The 18,322-nt window shown below is 44.9% G+C and overlaps 1 protein-coding gene across 4 annotated transcripts in view; it reads left to right on the top strand.

The window, feature by feature from the left end:
* Positions 1-671: 671 nt before the first annotated feature.
* The window catches only part of ACAN (aggrecan), a 44,587-nt gene continuing 26,936 nt past the window's right edge, over positions 672-18,322 (top strand). For 3 of the 4 annotated variants that reach the window (XM_090149015.1, XM_090149013.1, XM_031587740.2), the window contains exon 1: positions 672-1,112. The gene's annotated coding sequence lies outside the window, so the exon portion shown is untranslated. The remainder of the gene's footprint in view (positions 1,113-18,322) is intronic. The other variant, XM_090149014.1, reaches the window with a different exon arrangement.

Genomic DNA, 18,322 nt, shown 5'->3' with positions numbered 1-18,322 from the left:
ATTCTCCTTGAGGTTTTGGGGTGGTTGACTTCAGTCTCCACCAGCTCTTAAGTCCTTCAATTCTACCCACGCATCCTACAAACAGCCCTATCTCTTAGCCCCCTTCCTCTGCCTTTCTATCACGTATCAGTTATCAGAAAGTACCAGGTGTCCTCCATTTCCTAATGCTGAGCATCCTCTCCCTGTTCCCACATCAGGACCACTTCTACCACCTGTTCCCTCCTCTGCACCCCACAGCCAACAGAGCCTAGAGGAGAGGTCCTTAAGCTCTCTGCTCTCTTTGTGCTCCCCAGTACGTGTTCATTTCTAGTCAGACTGCAGTGATATTGACTGCATTGCAGACACGCATAATTTGCCCAGTTTCCTTAATTAGCTTCATCTTATTTTAGTTTTCATAAACCGTGCTCTCTTTTTATTGCATAAACTATTTCTTCTCTCTCAACCACTTGTGGTGCTCTGTGTAGTTTGCTTCCAAACCAGAGGGCTAAATTTAATCCCCCACTCCCCATTCAGCTTTCTCCATTTACAGTACTTTTTTTTTTCTTTTGGCAATGCTTTTTTTTCCTCCCTTTCTTTTCTTTTCTGTTTTTTTTTTTTTTCTTTTTTTTTTTTTTTTCTTTCCCTCTTTCCAAGAGGCTGGGCTTCCTTTTCTGTCCTTAAGCCCTCCTATTTCCCCCTGCCCCCTGGATGCCTGCCTACCTTTACTCTAAAATCCAGAGGAGGATCCAATACACTTAGTGTGCCAGCTCTTCAAGAGGTATCTAAGGAGGCTGACAGGAGTTTGATGGTCTCTCTTGCAGCCAGTGGCAGTTAATGTGGTCTGAAACCCTCTCTCTCTTTTCTGCCATTCACACACAGCACTTACTCTTCAAGCCTGCTGCTGCTGCCACTGCCTGAAAGGACCTGAAATACCACACAGGGAATTGTGATTTCTTCTGGGGAACTGGAAAAAAAAAAAAGGCAGGAAAAGTCCTCTGGAGATAGCAAAGAAGACATACAGCAACAGCAAGAAGTGGCAAAGCTCTTTCCATCTTGAGCACCGAAAAACACCTACTTTCTCTGCCAGGTGTATGGGACTTAGATTCTCCAAGCACTGCACTGAACTGTTAAAGGTAAGGTGTGCTTTCCTCTCTTCAGTATTTTTTCCTTCACTTTCCCACTTCTTTCCTTACGGCTTTAGGGGTGCTGACTCTGAGTGCTTTGGTTCTTGCCCGGAGCAGAGAAACACGCAAAAAGTTGTGCAGTGGCTGATGGCAAGTTCTCTACAGAGCTGCTCTCCTGCAAAGAGAGCTGCTGCCTGAGGAGCCAGCCCGGGTGATGGGACTGTGCTGCCAGCAGCACTGCGGGTTGCTCCCCAACCCTGCTGTGAGGCTGCAGAATGCAAACCCATCACTGAGGACCAGGTCTATGCACTGAGCTTTCATTTTTCTTTGGGAAGGGAGGGAAAGCAAGCCACGCGACTTGAGAGCATGCATCCCGTGCCACGAGTGGGGACAGCAAAGGGGGGACTGCCCCTCTTTTTGTCCCCCAAGCCCCTCTCTGAGCTCTCAGTGCATCAGGGTGATGGGTTCCTGCTGCCCGTGGCATTTCTCTTCTTGCTGCTGAACTGAACTGTTGCAAACGTCCTAAAGAATTGTGATGCTTCTCCCAGTTATTGCTCTGATCGCTGTAATTGCATCATTATTGAGAACGCAGAGGGTGGCTCAGAGGGAGGAGGAGAGGAAGGGATGGGATCCAGGAGATCTGACAGCGCAGCACGTGTGTGTGGATGGCTGTGAGCAGCGCTCGGCGTTGGCAGACCTGCTGGGTGGCATCAGGAGCCCAGCACTGGGTGTTACCTGCCCTTCTCCTCTGTGCTTTTAGCAGTGGTTTGCATGTAGCTGAGCTCTTCTGCAAGAGCAGGCAGACAAAAAGTTTTGTCCTTTGGAATCTGCATCAGAAATATCTCCTTTTAGATCATTTACCATTTCTTAAGACTTTTCACTTGAACCTTGTGCTAAGTAGCTGCTTACCCTCTGCACGTAGCGGAAAGCGTGCGTTTTAACCCAAACTTTTGAGCCAAAAAATGCGCTTTTGAAAAGTTCTCCTACTTTTCTAAAATAACTTTGCCAGATGTGGAAAGGGAGGGAATATCCCATGACGAAACATTTGGGAGAGAGGAATTTCTTAGCATTCCTCACCACTTTGCCTTTTGTCTACAACCACCAGAAAGAGGACATGGGTTGGGCAGAAGGGGACTGGGGGTTGAGGACTGCATTAGGTAGGTTTTCGGACCTCACTGAGAACAGCTGTTGAAAGTTTTGAAAGCTGAACTATTTGTTTCTTTGCTTTGGTTCTTTGGGGTTTTATTTTCCTGCTCACATGGTGAGCTAGAGGGAGATATTTCCCCTCCCTGATATGTTTGGAGATGCTGTCGGAGCATGGAGAGGCATTCCCTCTTGCCCTTGCTGGACCAGGGATGTTCCTATGATGTGCTCTCAGCAGCTCCAGTGGTCTCTGGGGAAAATTCTGCTTGAATTCCTGTTTAATGTTTCCTATAATTGTGGACAAAAGTTTGGTTTGACAGCAGCATGAGGGTTGGAAGGCAGGTGGGCAAAGATCCCATGAGATAGGAAACTGAGGGAGTGAAGGAGGCAGAGGGAAATGAGAAGAGGATGTTAATATAAAAGCTGTAGACATAGCACCAGTGGTGAAAATGGTATAAAACATGACCTGCATGGAGAGGAATGTTAAGGGGTTCTAGTGGAGAAGAGGTTGGATGGTATCCCATGAAAGACAAATGAATGATTGTAAATTGTTGTTCAGTGCTATGCTGTCATCCATGTGTACAGTGACCAGAAGCCCCAGGGACTCCAAAACTCACTCCATGGCAGGTCTTTTCTCTCCTCCACTCTGCATTCACAAATGGCCCAGGTCTGGTGACCTCACTGCCTCCCCATGCTGCCTTACGCACAGCAAGGACGTGGACTGGTGGAGGTCCAGCTGCTCCCAGTTCAAAAATCAACAGGACCTTTCTTAGCTGCCTGAGACATCTTTTCCACCACCATCCTCTGCCATCTCCCTCTTTCCCCCTTTTCCTTGCTGGCGGTGGGACGGCTGCTCCACCGCAAGCCCAGCCTTCCCCATACTGCGTCTTCCTCCTCCTCCCGCTCCCCCCAGAGCCTCCACGTGTGAACAAGCCGGGCTGTGTGTGCTGCTCGCAGGCAGCTTCCCAGCAGCAGCAACAAAAGCCGTCTTCATCCCAGCTCTGGACCACATACGGAGCCAGAGCGCGACGGCTGCGGAGCGGCCCGCTGCATTCAGGGCTGTTTAAAGAGTGAAAGGGACAGCAAAGAGAGGGAGCTGTTATATATATATTAAAAAAAAAAAAAAAAAAAAAAAAAACTTGAGCCCAGCGCAACAACGGAAACCTTAGAGTTTACTTTTAAAAACTCAGTGTTTCCTTGTGCGAGGGCTGAACAGCCCAGGCTGTGTGCGCGGCGGGGCTGCGGGCGCTGCTGTGTGCACAAGGCAGGGTGTGTGCCATGCCCCGCGCTGCTCTCAATGGGCTCACAGTGCTGAGCTCAAGAAGCTTTTTGTTGGCCTCATGAATAGGTGGGGGGATTTGTAATGTTCACCGTGCTGATTTTTTTTTTTTTTTTTTTTTTTTGAGATGCTTCCCGGTGAGATTTTTCCTCCGAGTGCTTTACGATGGGCTTTCCCATTTCTTAATAGAAATTTCCACTTCTCACTTGAATGATATTCTCCCTTCCCAGTGTTTGCTCAGTACAGACCAGGGAGCAGAAGGGTGGGTGGAATGATGAGAAAGGCCAGGATCTGTGTGGGGTACCCCAAAATCATAGAATCAGTTGAGTTGGAAGGGACCCTTCAAGGCCATCTGGTCCAACTGCCCTGCACTGAACAGGGACACCTACAGCTGGTCAGGTGCTCAGAGCCCCGTCCAGCCTGACCTGCAGTGTCTGCAGGGATCCCCATCTTTTCTGGGCACCCATCACTTTTCTGGGCAATCTGTGCCAGTGCCTCACCGCCCTCACTGTAAAGAATTTTTTTCTTATATCCAAACTACATCTCCCTTATTTGATTTTAAAACTATTTCTCTACTGCAACAGAGACTCTGCTAAAGAGTCTATCCTCTTTCTTACAGCCCCTTCAGATACTGAGAGGCCACCATAAGGTCTCCCCAGAGCTTTCTTTTCTCCGGGCCTAACATCTCCAGCTCTTTCAGCCTCCATATGGCTTAGCTGCTGAAATACCTTCAGCAGACAAGCAGACTGCTTTTCTCAACTTCCCTTTCCCTGCTTTAAAAACCCAATCATCTGGATGAGCTTAGACACATCGTGGTTTCAGATGGAGCCACGTTATGGGGACGTGGCCCCATCACCAGAGAAGGAGGAGGAAATGCAGGGACTTGCAGTGAAGTCCCAAAGCCACCAGTTCTCTGTTCCTGCCATGCAAGCTGTGGTGAAGCAGACCACGAGCCTTACCTTGCTGTGGAGCTCTGTGACAGACACGAGTTGTGTGGAATTTGGGTTACAGGACATTTTGGGGAAGGAAGGTCTGTGCTGCTTGTCCTGTGCCTGTTGTTACAGGGGTCCGTGCTGCAGGGAAGCAGTCAGGGCAGGGCAGCGTTCCTGGCCAGGCAGAGCAGGCCGCGCTCACAAGCTGGGCCTGAGTGAAGGCAGACATGCCCAATAAACCCAGCTTACATTAGCGGGAGGGTATGGAATGTAAATACTCATGCTTCAAGGCATAAGGCAACCACTAAATGCCGAGCGTTAAAAAGAAACTTCCTCCTCAGCACTTTCTTCCCTACTTTTCGATGATGAGAACTTTGTTCTGATGTTGGTGATACAGATCTTGTCCAAGACAGGATGCTGGCCTGGACACAGCGCTGTTTTCAGCTGGGCTGGCAGTTTCCATGGGCTTTTGGCTTCTAAAATGCCCTTGTGCTGGGCAGAAGACTTGGATGTGTAATTAGCAGTAGTGACAATCACTGAAGGACAAAAGAAATTGTCTGTGATGGCCACAGGTCTGACTTGACAGAAATTTAAATAGGAATAATGTGACCAGAAATTGTAGATATTCTTCAGGGGAAACTAAGAGTAAATAACCAGTGAACATCTCCTGATTCATGGATGAGGCGGAAAAGTTGTGCAAAGAAAACAGGCCAGCAGCTGATAAAGAGGTATAAATGGTGGTATGCATCCCTTCCAGCTGGAGCTCATTCACACCTCTGCAGAGAGAGCAGAGCCCAGCACTGAACAACCTTAATGCACAGCAAAACCTGCTGCTCCTGCTGAGATCCTAGCAGCTCAGAGGTAAACCCCCAGCACAGCCCTGGAAATCCCCAGTCACTGCAGCCTTCACACGGGGCAGGGCAGATTCAGCCCAGCTGGCACAAACTAATTGGTTTCAGAAGACTACTCTGGATTAGCAGTGCTGTGATACAGCAGCCATAGACCCAAGTGTAATTAACATGACATCATCTGTGCCACAGATTCAAGGTTGAAATAATCACGTAGTTCACATATTGGAAATTACAGGATGGCTTTTGTATAAATGATTAACTGTCACTGTTACTTACCCCAGAAAAGTAGTTTCTCTGGTGTTTGGTGTATAAATAATACCCTGTGCTTCTATGGTGCTCAGCTTCAAAGTAATACTTCAGTGCTGCGCCATAATGAATACCCTCCCATTCTGTAATGACTGGTCTGCAAATGATGTCTTTTCCCTGTTGGAAATTATACCATGCAGTTACTGCTGCTATTGCATCCCGTCTGGTTAGTAAATAATACTCTCTCCATACTATTGTATCTGGGGTTTAAATAATACCCTGTCCTCCCACAATACTTGGCATCTTAGTGTCACCCTGATTCTGCATGGTACTTTGGAGAACAGAGAACATCCTTTTGCTGCTGAACAAATTGCAGCCTTCCTCTTCATTGTATTTGCCCTCTAAATATTACCCTGCTGTTCTCTATAGCACTTATTGTATAAATAATACCTTGCTGCCTTGTAGTAATTGGTACGTAACCGATGCCCTCAGACAGCAGGGTGCTTGGGCTGCCAATGCTGCTGAACACACCAGCAGGAGGGTGCAGTGTCTGAGACTACAGTGCATGTAGCATGTACCCATTTCTTCTCCATAATTATTCCCATATCAGGCAGTGATAGGCATGCTTACATTCCTTCACATTTTTCTGTTTGGGGCAGGTAGGCTTGTGATTTTTAGGCATGAAGAACTCAGTGGCTGGAAAGTAAATCATAGAATCATTCAAGTTGGAAGGGTCCCTTATATGTCATATAGTCCAATTCCTCTGTACTGAACAGGGGCACCTACAGCTCAATCAGGTGCTCAAGCCTGGTCCAGTCTGACCTTGAATGTCTTCAAGGATGGGGCATTCACCACTCATCTTTCACTTCAATTCATCTTCAGTGCTGTGCTTCTAGTTCTTACTGTCATACCCAAAGTGACTTACAATACAATTACCACTCCAACCAAGACAGCACTTAGTACTGCGTGGGCTGCAAAACCTTCTGGAGAAGCAAGATAGGTTCTTGAGTGAGATGGGCTCTGGCAGACACCACATTGCCAAGGCAGGTGGCAGCCAGCACAGCATTACCTGCAGAAATTTTTGAAGAAATAAGGGCTGATAACCCTCAGTTGTCACTCACATTCTCTATTGGAAAAGTTATATTTTCCTATAGAGATTCCATTTCAAAGAATTAGTAGTCTTCTGTCCTTCCTTCTGCTAGAGCTCCTTTAACCAACATAAGGCATGTGACTGAGATGGTAAGCAGGGATGCTTTGGCTAATACAAACCCTCCTTCCAGCATTTCCATCTACACGGTAAACCAATGTACTTCATGGATAAAACATTCAGCCCATTCTTTCTTGGGTGCTCAGGCCTGTTTGTGTGTTGTTGTGCAGCGAGTGTTTGATAGCTTCAGAATCACAGTCTAGCATCTAAGACAAAAAGTGTAGGCCTGCTTGTGCTCAAAATGCAGACAGCTTTCTCATGCTCCAGTCTCAGGGTAATGCTGAAGCTCTTCTCATGCCTCCATCCTCTATATTGGGGAAATAGAAGATAATAAGATACAGTGGTTGGCATCTTCTCTTAAATTCTGGAATAGTATGTTAGCAGTTTCTCCTATTCTCCAACTCTGCTACAAGTGCACGTGGAGCTGACTTTTTCTGTTAGATCTGTGGTGCCCTATACTTCAGTGATATCCCTCTCTTTTCTGTGCTGTTAGTGTAATTAAACAATAATATTTTGAAACTGATTGGGAATAGTGTCACTGATTGGATTTATTTCCCTTATAAAATTATGTCCTTTTCCAGAAGTAGCTTTAGGGACTCGAGGCCACATTTTTCAGAAGCAGCAAAGTGCCCAGAGACAAAAAGAAGCTCTTCTGCAAATCCCATTAAGCTCCTCGCTCATCTATTTGCATCTTTAAATTCTGAGATACGGTGGATGATTTGGCAGGTAATCAGACTTTTACTCAACAATTTGGACATTCCCAGAAATCTTGTGGCAACTATTGGAGAGCACACTGTAAGAATCTCATCTGCTGTTTTGTCAAAACTTATAATCAAGATCTTTCAAAGCTCAGTTCAGAAGCTATTTGCTAATTTTGTTAATGGCCAGTAGTACATGTTTCTTTTGCTCTCTGGAATACTTACATTTTTTGCTGCCTTTTGCAACATCCTATGGTAGGAAATACGTTGATCTGAGAGAGCAAGCATGGAGAATCCAACCCAAGGGGAGCAATCCAACATGAGTTTGAATATCCTCAATGCTGCATAGCATATGGAACTAGGTGGCCCCAGATGTTGGCTGGACGAGGCTGGGGTCTGCATGGACTGATATTTTGGGATCAGAACTCATATCAGCCATTGCCCCTTACCTTCCCATTGCACTTCCTTTTAGTCACAACTTGAAGCAGGACTGTGTTTGCCAGAATGCTCATCTTCAGTGCTAGAGAATATTTTCATTATGAAACGCAACAGCTAGTCTTACTCAACATTGCTCCCATTGCCTCCTTTATGCAAATGGTATGGATTGATGAGCATTAATGCCACAACGCCTTTTCTGTCACAGCTATGGAACTGCCACAGTCTGCAGACTGTTTGGTGACAGTGCCAAATGTTATGCATGATTAGATCCAGTTCTCATACTGTGTAAGTGTGTAAGAGCCAAGCAGGATTTTCCTTGCTGTGTTGTCTTATGGAATTAATTCTTCTGCCTGAAAGCCGAGTGCTCTGTGCAAAGTTGTGGGGATTGGGACTTCCTCTCAAGTGTTCTCCCTGTTGTCTATTTGTTTCAAGCAGTTACATGTCTAGACTAGGTTTTAAAACCAGAACCCCAGTTTGATGTCACAAACCTCAGGATTAAATGGCAACATTTCTCTTGAGTCCAGTGGAAACTGAATCCATCCACCAGATAATTTATCTACCCTCTTACTGGAAAAATTGGAAGATAGCTTGTTTAAAATGGATCATAATCATTACTTGTCTCTGAATGAGTCTTTTACACCAAAAGTATAAAACAAGCTTTACTTTTTTGCCATTTCTCTTGCTAGTGCACTGTGTTTGAGACAAAATACTGGTGCAGCATGCTCTTCCATCAAAGTCTGAGCGTGTTTGCTGGTTTGAAACACTTTGCTAGGCAGTTATTTCCCCCACAAGGGGATCTGTGTTGGTGCCTTTCGGTTCCCCCAAAATGTGGGTACTGTTGGTTTCAAACTGTTCCACATACCTCTGGAAAAACAACATTTTCTGTTGCCTTTACAGAATGCTTCACCAAATGGTGGGCAACGTTTTGGCTCTCCTCTCAACCACATCTCATACACAGGAATTTATTTGCCTCTCAGAAAACTTTGTATTCCCATTTAATTGCTGTTCTGGTTTCCTCCATTCCTCACTTTCTCTTTTTGAAGGGATGATGTATGGACTTTGCCTAGCAAACTGGATTTGGACTTAACAGCATTGTCTCTCCGGATGTCTGTGGGTTGTGTTAAGGTTAAATTTCTTTCTACAGCTTGCACCTCACAGAATGATTCTATATTTCATGTAAGAACCTTGTTTTTATCCAGGATTCTCGTGGTCTCCCCAGATTCACATTTGTGCTCTGTAGACTTGGTCAGCAGCATGTCTTCTATTTTGCAAGATTATTAGGCAGGATCTGTTGTCTCTCTGTGAAGGGCTAATTCAGTGGAGTCTTGAGGTCTGAGATGTAATGAAAAGATTATTGATGTGCATTCATTGACACCAGCCTCCAACTAATTTTGGAGAGGCTGGTTGTCTCCATTTTACTCTCTCTTTCAGTGCCATGTCATCATGGTTGCTTCTGAAGTAACACCATTCCATTGTCCATTAAGACATTGTGTGTGTGTTGAGAGAGAGTTTTCTATTTGCACAACATACATTCAAGTCAAAGAGTCAGGCTGTTATTAAAGGGCAATGTTTCTATTCTTCTGGCTAATTTCACCATGTGTTCAAAGGGAATAGGCCGTTTGTGTGGCCAGCTTTTTGAAAGATGCTGAAATCTCAGGAAAAAAAAAAATAAATCTGTTTCTAGATTGAACGTTAAGTCCCATATGACTAAAAATTAACCTTTTTATATTTGCTGCTAATTTCAGAAACTTCTTTTTGAAGAGTTTTCTTGGAGTGGTTTTGAACTGTCACAAAATGTGAATCTCAGACAGGGGACTGAAGCCCACTCCCCCCTTTCACTGAGGGTCCCCATTTCTGCTGGGTGGATGAATGCATCACCCAGAGTCTCACATGCACCTTCCTAAAGAGTCGGGACAATTTCACTTTTCTGTCACCTTCCACCTTCCCTTCCAACCCCCCATCAGCTTCATGAGGAAGAACTGAAGCCTTTTGAGGTCTCTAATAGATGGACCAGGCAACACTGCTCAACTGGGAACTATTTTCCTGTTATCCTTTTTTTCTCTTCCTTTGTTTTCTGCCATGCAGTTTGGCTTGGTTCAAAAGCATCACTGACGTAGAAAAAAACAAAAACCAAGAGAAAGATTTATTTTCTGCCTGAATCCCCAGTTTCTTTCTGTCCCAAAAGCACAGACCAGCCTGAACCAAAGGCAGGAGTTATCGTTTGGATTAAGTGACTTGACAAGTAAATGGTGCTCAGCAGGACTGCTCCTAGAAAAGAGAGCTGAGCATCCCTCAGTGCTCCCAGTGTGGTGAAATCCCCTTGGAATGATGGAACAGGGCAGATAGCTCTATTCCCCATAAGGAATAGAGCAATAAACAGAGCCCTTATTGACTGAGCCAGGTGAATTGAGTTAAACACACACTGTATGTCTTGGCTGGGAGGGAAGAGGACACCGCATGCCAGAACAGCCTCCTGGTATGTGAAAGGTTTGAGCATACAGAAAAGGAAGGAACTGTACAGGGATGGAGGGCAACTAGGTGCTGTGAGATGGCGTCAAATGGATATTGGGTCAATATAAAGGAAAAAGAATCTGGATGAAGAGACAGCACAGGGAGATTTGAACAAATTTTCAACATATATCCAGGAAACCCCATATAGTGCTTAGGAGAGATTATCTATATAACATTGCAGGTATTTTGGTTTGGTGATGCAGCCCTTGTCAAAAGGTCTCTTAGTGGGCCACTGTGCTACAGGAATAAGAGACCTGCTATAAAAGATGACATTTCTAGCATGGAGAGATGTGTGAGTAGTTAGGGGCCAGTGTTAGCAGAAGCACCAAACTCTTCCTGACCTCTCAGCCCATCTTTACAATCTAAATGTGAGGTCTGTGGTCTCAGTACCATTTGTCAGCTGGAAGGCAAAGCAGGCCCAGCGCCTCCAGATCTAAAACCTGCTCCAACATTTTGGTAAATTTCTTCAGCATAAAAAAAGGTGTGTAAAATCCTTCATCAGCAGCAGCAAAATCCACGGTTGCACTGTGGTTAGGAGCTCATGTTGCTGTCAGAAAAGGCATCTGAAGTCTTTGGTGTAAGGTGGTGATTGGAGGCTTGTGAATAAGAGGGAGGGCTCCTTCTCTCCTATGAGATTCTCTGCTTCCTGCACAAGGAATACACACTCTAAGGAGTCACAAAGAGTTGGAGCATCTGGAAGCAGGAGAAAACAATAATCTTTTCCCCCTTCCTTGGAAATGAGACTGATCTGCTGAGGAAGAAGAGAGTGTTTTGTGTCAAAAAAAAAAATCTGGAGTTCTGGGGAAAAAAAAATTGCCAAGAGACTGTTAGATTTCAAATCTTGCAGATTGTTTCTGGCAAGTAGTAATGTTTTCTTGCACCGCTGGTAGGAGGACTCTCCCCTTCCCAGCCAGTAGGCAGAAAGGCCCTGGCCCTCTCCCATGCCATTTGCCCTTTTGTCTCCTAGATCACCTCGAAGAGAGGAACAAGTCAAGATTCCACCTTCCTAGCAAAACTAAACTGTGCATGTCTTGAATTTATGAGACAGGAAATCTATTTGGGAAGAAAGCTAGATCTGAAACAGCCTCATTTAAGTAAATCTAAGCACAGTGTTTACACAATGTCTGGAATTAATGCAGAGAAAACTTTCAGGTGCCAACTTTGGAAAGAGAAAATGGGGAGCAAAAAGAGGCCAAAACTGAGCCTGTCATGAAGCTAGAAGCTCTTCCTCCAGGTTGCATAGGAGGTTGTTTTTTTCCACAGTCAAGCACCAAGGGTATGCAATGCATGGTAGAGCAAAGACCAGATAGGAAGTGATTGCCCACTTATCACCTTTGTGTCCCTGGAATGATGGTGTGAGGGTGGTTGGTGTTACCAGCTGCGTGTGTTTACAGCATGGATGGTTTCAGCAAAAGTCGTGATGTTCTGCAGAACAGCAGAAGGAGGTATCTTAGGTAAGAGGTAATGACAGCCTTTGTATCCTGTGGTGCATATTCACATGAAGGGATGTTAATGCAAGCCAAGGCTATGCACAATATTACAATGATACCAACCAGAAATGTAATCACACTCCTTGTCGTTAGCATGACTCAAAATGCAGTTATTGCAGAGGCCGTACAACCATGCATACCACATGAAATCTAGCTCTCCCCTCTACCCGTAGGTTTGTTGCGTGATTTTCCATGCTAGTTTGATGTTTTCTCTGCCTAGAGCAAAAGGAAAAATCTTCATAAGTTGTGAAGCTGATATGCCAGGGACCAGCTTCAGGATGTCTCTTCCGGCCCTGCCCAGTGCCTCATTAAGTGAATTTTCACACCATGTTTCCAGGGCAATTTTGGTTAGCAGAGTATTAACAGATATCAGACTTGGACAGTAACTATAAAGCCAGCAAAGACCTTCAGGCTTATGTCTCTGTGCCTATGGCTTCTGTACTGAAACATAATCCCACAGGCACAAGCGAGGTTTCAGCCTACTCATAAAACAAGTAAAAAGGCAAATTCAGTAAAGGTGGATGTTTCCAGGATAGCACGTGCACCATTCATACTCTCCAGCAAAGCCATGGGCCATCCCCTAGATGGAGAAAATAGCTGCTGTCCACCAGCTGAGCTTTACCTCTCCTTTTCTATCTCACAGCAGCTGCAGAGAGCAAGCGTGCCTGTTTAGCATTCCTGTCAAGAAAATGTTGTCACTTGGAGAGCCTGTTCTCAGATTCCTTGGGACATGGCAACTTTCACACATGACACACTGGAAGGTTCTGGTGTCCTGGGTGCCTTCTTCTGTTTTTTGGTGGTTTTATTCCATGTGTCTAAAAGAGAATTGCTCAAGGCTGATGGCTGGTACACAAAGCACCTGCAGATTGTTACTTACGTTCTCTGGGTTATAATGGTTTATAATGCCTCCTGCTCCCAAAAAACAAATAAATAAATGACTGGGTGACAGTCATTTCCACAGATGACATATCTAGGAGGAAAGAGATTTCCAAGTTCCATTTCTTCTTTGTGGGTTAAATTCCTCCTTGCATGCTGAGGGATACGTTCTGATTACCACTGCAGTGCAAGAACCAGGTCCTAAGGAGGCTTTATAAAGTGCATAATCATCCTCTCTTCTCTAAAAGCTGGACTTCAAGTTGGAATGGTGCTCCAGGCTCTGCTGCTTGCAATGACTGAGCCACACTATGAAGGTTCTCAGCCAAGACATCTGTTTCATCTGGACTAGTGAGAGTTTTGAGTAGGAGCTTCAGTGAGCCTCAAAGGCTCATTGTTCCCTTGAATTTAGAGGCTCTAGGTGCTGTTTAATGCAGCTCTTGTTCCATATTGAGCAGACAGAGCCATGGCAGCTCTACCTTAGTGCTGATGCTGTACCTTGCATGAGAGACTCCAGCTGTTGTCTCACCACAACAGACATGTCTGCCCTTTCAGGGTCAGGAAAATTGCCAGTGTGTGTTGCAAGTAACAGCCAGCTCTGGTTTTTCTGTGAGATCTGGTTGTTTTTGGGTGGCCGATGGCATGGGCTTATGCTATTCTGGAGCAGAAGGCCCATATGTTCAGCTTGCTTCTGATGGAGAAATGCTACTGAAATTCATGGTGATGTAGTGTAAAACCAGTATAAACCAGGGGAGAATGACAGCCATTCTGTGATAGTTACCAGGAGAGAGAGAAATGCTTATAAAGCTTTTTGTGTTCAGCTGAACGTTAGTTGCAGACTGTATGTCTGAGCTTGGGTAGATAACTACATCTAGTATCCAACTGTTTAGGTTTTTCTAAGATTTCCTTTGGATCTTACTTGCTGAAGGTTTGTCTGCATATTCTTGGGTATTTTGGCTCTTCCTGTAGTATAAATGCAATGCAATTAAGTAAACAGGCAGATTGTAACAGGCTAGAGATTTTACTGAAGGAAAGGCCGTAATGACACTGAGAAGGGACAACACAGAACCAAAATCTGTTTTCTGCCCTGTGCACGAAGCACACCTCTCTGCTGTCAGTTTGTCATCTCCTGTAGCAATCCAAGCAGCCAATGCTGCAGAACTGTTGGTGTGAAGGATTCCATCCCTTGATGACACAGTATCAGAGCCGTTATGCCATGTGTCTTTCTGACTGGGGGAAAAAGGAGGTTATTGTTCCAGGGACGGTTTCAGAAACAGAGCAGGCAGGAGCAGCATCCAGGCTGCTCTGTGCATAAAGGCCTTACTCTCAGAATGGTTTGGAAGCCAGACAAAATGGAATATTTCTCCTATTTTCTTTACAGCTGAAAAAACATGAAAAATCACAGGAGTGCATTTATTACCATATTTCGGTTCCAAAGTTTGCCTTGTTTAAAAAAAGAAGAAGAAGAAATAAAACGAGTTTTGCCCACCCCCCCTCACTTTTTTTTTTTTTTTTCCCCCTTCCTTCCCTCCCTTTTCCTGGACCAGGCTGAGGTATTTAACAGAAAAGCTCTCAGTGCTGCACAGAGACTGGGAACACGCAGAAGGGACAATAAGGTGTTTGTTCACAGAGATCATAGAGCAACGGTCTGTAGTTTTACGTGGGAGAAGAGAAACCACTCTTGGGCAGACATTGGGCACGCTGTCCCAATAGAGCTGAGAGCCCTCTTGGTGCCTGCTGGGTGATGGTGCCTCCTCAAACCTCACCATCACCACAGCTGGTGCCTGAAAATAATCATGCTAGATGGAGGTATCCTAGGGAAACTGTTTTTCCCTAATGGGGAACAAACAGGGGATGGAAAACCAGTTGAGAAGAGAGAATGCAAGGCCAAATAAGAAGTGCTGGTTTTGATTCTTGTTCAGGAGCTTCTTTATGTCCATGGTTTTGAAGGAAATGTTGTCTTTGGAAAAACTCTTATGCCCAGGCATATCTTCTAGTTAATGAGTGGCATTTTATTAGCTGCCAGAAACAATACGTAAGTGTATTAAAGGTCTTCCAAATCTGAGAAACAAGGAAGCTTGAAGAGATCCTTCAATAAATAAATAAATAAATAAACAAATAAGGACAACAGCAGGATTAAGGGTGATGAAAATAAATTTAATTGCAACAAGAGTGATTAACATGGTATGGAACAAGCAAAGGCCACAGGAGAAACTGCAGATGGGGCTCAATTAAAATAAACTAGAAGAGAAAATGCTTTCCAGCAAGCAAACAAGTTAGACTGCTGCAAATGGGCCATCTGGCTATTTTCCACTGTACAGTCTTACTGTGTAGGCACTTTGTTGGACTTTGACTGCCGTGACTTCTCTTTTTCTTGCTCTCTCCAGATTCTTCATTGCTTTGAAAAGCTGGGGACAGGGTTGGAAGAGTGAGGGATTAAACCTGTCTGCACATATGTACACACTTTGCTCCACACACACTTAGATTCTCAAATAAACAGATTTATATGCAGCCAATTTAGGATAGTCTGCACACAACCTGATACAGAAGCATGGCCTTAAGGCGTAAAATAAAGTGGCAAGAAACGTCAGTAAAAGAGATAGTTGTTCTCTGGGGCAGAGACACACAGAGCCTCCCAGCATTTCCCGACTCTGTCATTTTTGGAAAGGCAAGAGCTTTTCCCGAATTCTTACTGGCCTGGGCTGAGCTGGTCACTGGTTAGGGCAGGTAGGATAGCTGGGATTTTTGTGGCAGTTTGGTTGGATTCTTGCTCTGCTGCTTGGTGCCCTGTGCTGGGATGGTTTTCCTGCTGCAAAGGGATACCTGTGATGTTGTCCCACCTCCTCCTCTCCTCCTGCCACAAAAGCTGCTTGCTGTAGCTGTTCTCCCAGCAAAAGCAATTAGAGCTTTGCAATAAAGTCATTTGCAGGACTAGAAGGTGCTCTGTTAGCACGGACCTTGTAGAAAGCATAACATGATCACAGTTCCTTGTGTGTCAGGCTGTGAGCTGCAAAAATGATTCTCTCTTAGCCTTAGGGCAGTCCTGTCTTAGTGCTCACCCTAGGGAGAGCTCCACCAAAGTGTCTGCAGAACTTTTCTTCCAAGTGACGTTTTCTACTAGAAGATAAGGAACTTGCAACTGAGTTGGAGTTTGTCAGCAATTACCTGATAGCTTCTATGGGCTTAGCAGCCCACCTTTCTGTGGTGACTTTGTTAAAGCAGCCAAATGAAGTTATTGCCAGAAACCTGTGTTATTCATGACACATATGGGAGAGGCATTCTGTATCCCTAATGTGTTGCTCAGACCCACTTCTCTCCTTATCCCTTCAGCCACAGCTGGGGCCATCAGGAAGATCCTGAGCAGGATTGGATAGGCAGTGGAGCTCTCAGTCATCAGCTCTGAGGCATATGTTGCGTGGTCTGGTTTAAATGTTGAGGAGTGTGACCCAGTTTCCTGAGCTGTGAAGACCACATCTCCATCATCTGCACTATTGGTGTAGTCTCAGCAGGTTGTTGTCTTTATTTATACAAACCCAGAACTGCCCTTTGAAGCAGCACTTTGCTCATTATCGTGCAGTCGGCCATCCCACTGGAGACGTGCAAGTGTTACAGCATGGAACCACTGCCATACAAATGGGACAAGAATCAGAGGCACTCCCAGTGCTGCAAATCCCAACCAGTGCTGTGTGCAGGCTCAGGGCCAGATCTCTTTGGCGTGCTTACAGGGAGTGTGAAATGGAGATCAGCATTGGAAACAGCACCCTGATGAGTAGGCTGGGTTTCTTACTGGCAGGGAGTCAATGTATTGGAAGAATACACTCAAAATATTATTACTGTGATTTGTTTAACCACTGCTCACAAGGAAAAGCATTGCTTCTGGGCTTCTATTGGATAAAGGGAGGTTGGATTTTTTCCCTGCAGCTAAGCAAACTGTGAAGATACTGTTTGTCTCAGCTGTTAACCTACGAGGCTATTTTTCCATGTGAAAGATCAGCATAGATTTTGAGTGAGACCAGGAGTGCATGGGCTCGTCCCAAAACTTTAAAGGTATGCAAAAATGCTGAAGCTGTTCAAGCTCTTTGCAATGCCTCATGTGTTAGCAGTGACTCATCTGTAACCTGGAGATGTTCTCTAAAATACAGATTAAGCCCTTATCCATCTCCTCCACTGGCAGCTTACCCCTAAATCTCTTTCTCCTTCCTGATACCTCTCCTGGGCAGACCTCAGGGATGGCTGGCTTAGGTTGAACAGGAAAAGCAGTTAACTTTACACTGAGTTTGCCGTCGATTCTATAAGGCTGTTAAAAAGTTTGCATGATATTCATGGTTCTTTGTACTGCCTAGAGCCAGGCGAGATGAATAATACAAGAGCAGAGATTGGAACACTGATATATTTGTATTCATGAATTTTTATGTCAGAAGGAATCATTCTGGGCTGATCTCCTGGGCATCTAGACCCTTCAAACTTCACCCAGCTATCTCTGTATCAAACCCAGTAACTTACTTTGCCTAAGCCATATCTTGCAAAAAGGTCTCCAAGTATGGATTTGAAACTACCAAGGGATAGAAACTCTGTTGCTTCCCTTGGCACCAGTTCCAGTGATCCATCACCCCATGTTTAAAATGTGGGCTTTGTTTCCCATTTGAATTTGATTGGCATATGGTTCCCAGCTAGTAGTTCTTGTTATGCCTTTCTGTTAGATTAAAGAGCCCTTGCTGGGGTTGATGCTTGGACTGGTTGATCTCAATGGTCTTTTCCAACTTCGTGATTCTACAATTATCAATAGTATGCATCCTCATAGTACAGAACCCCGTGAAATTCAAACCTTATCAAAATCTAATTACATTATGTTATAACCATGAAGGCAGATTTATCAGACGAACTTAGAATTATACCAACCAACAATACAAAGTATGGAAGCACCTGTTTTCTCTGCAAATTCCTCAGCTAAAATAGATATGATATGTATTCTTCAGTGCTTAGTGAATTGAAGGCAGTATCAGATTTTCCATTATTTTGCCTGCAACTGATGTCAGTCAAACCAGGAGGTTCTTTGCGTGTCATTGCTGACTGTTGGCACAGTGCTCTAGTGTTTAGGACCTGCCCAAGTGCTCCAGCACACATTAAAAACGAACACCAGTGGGCCAGCAGTTTATGCAGCCAGCTCTTTAAGGACTCCTGAGTATGGCTGATTTCACTTTATTTATCCATAGCAGATGGTGTTTCCAATTCTTGCTTCTGAGGAGCATAAGGCACTTCTCTGCCCCCAGACCATCCCGTGCTCTGTCTCTGCTATTGTCCAGCTTCTGGGTGCCAAACCCCTTGGCCTCCTCTGCATCACTGCAGCATGACAACTGTCTTTGTTTCCCCCTACTGATGGCCAGGACCATGGCTGTGGTTTGTTTTGTCCTAGTAAGTTGATTATACATGTATAAGTCATTCCTAGCTAAAAGGACACACAAACACACACACACAACTCCACAGTTTTTCCCTGAGGTTGGCACTAACCGACATTTTTATTCCCAGGCCCAACAGAAATTGAGATATGTCT

This window comes from Phasianus colchicus, chromosome 12, assembly GCF_987193195.1.
Source record: "Phasianus colchicus chromosome 12, bPhaCol1.hap1.1, whole genome shotgun sequence".
NCBI lineage: Eukaryota > Metazoa > Chordata > Aves > Galliformes > Phasianidae > Phasianus > Phasianus colchicus.
This window is presented reverse-complemented; position numbering and strand designations above follow the sequence as displayed.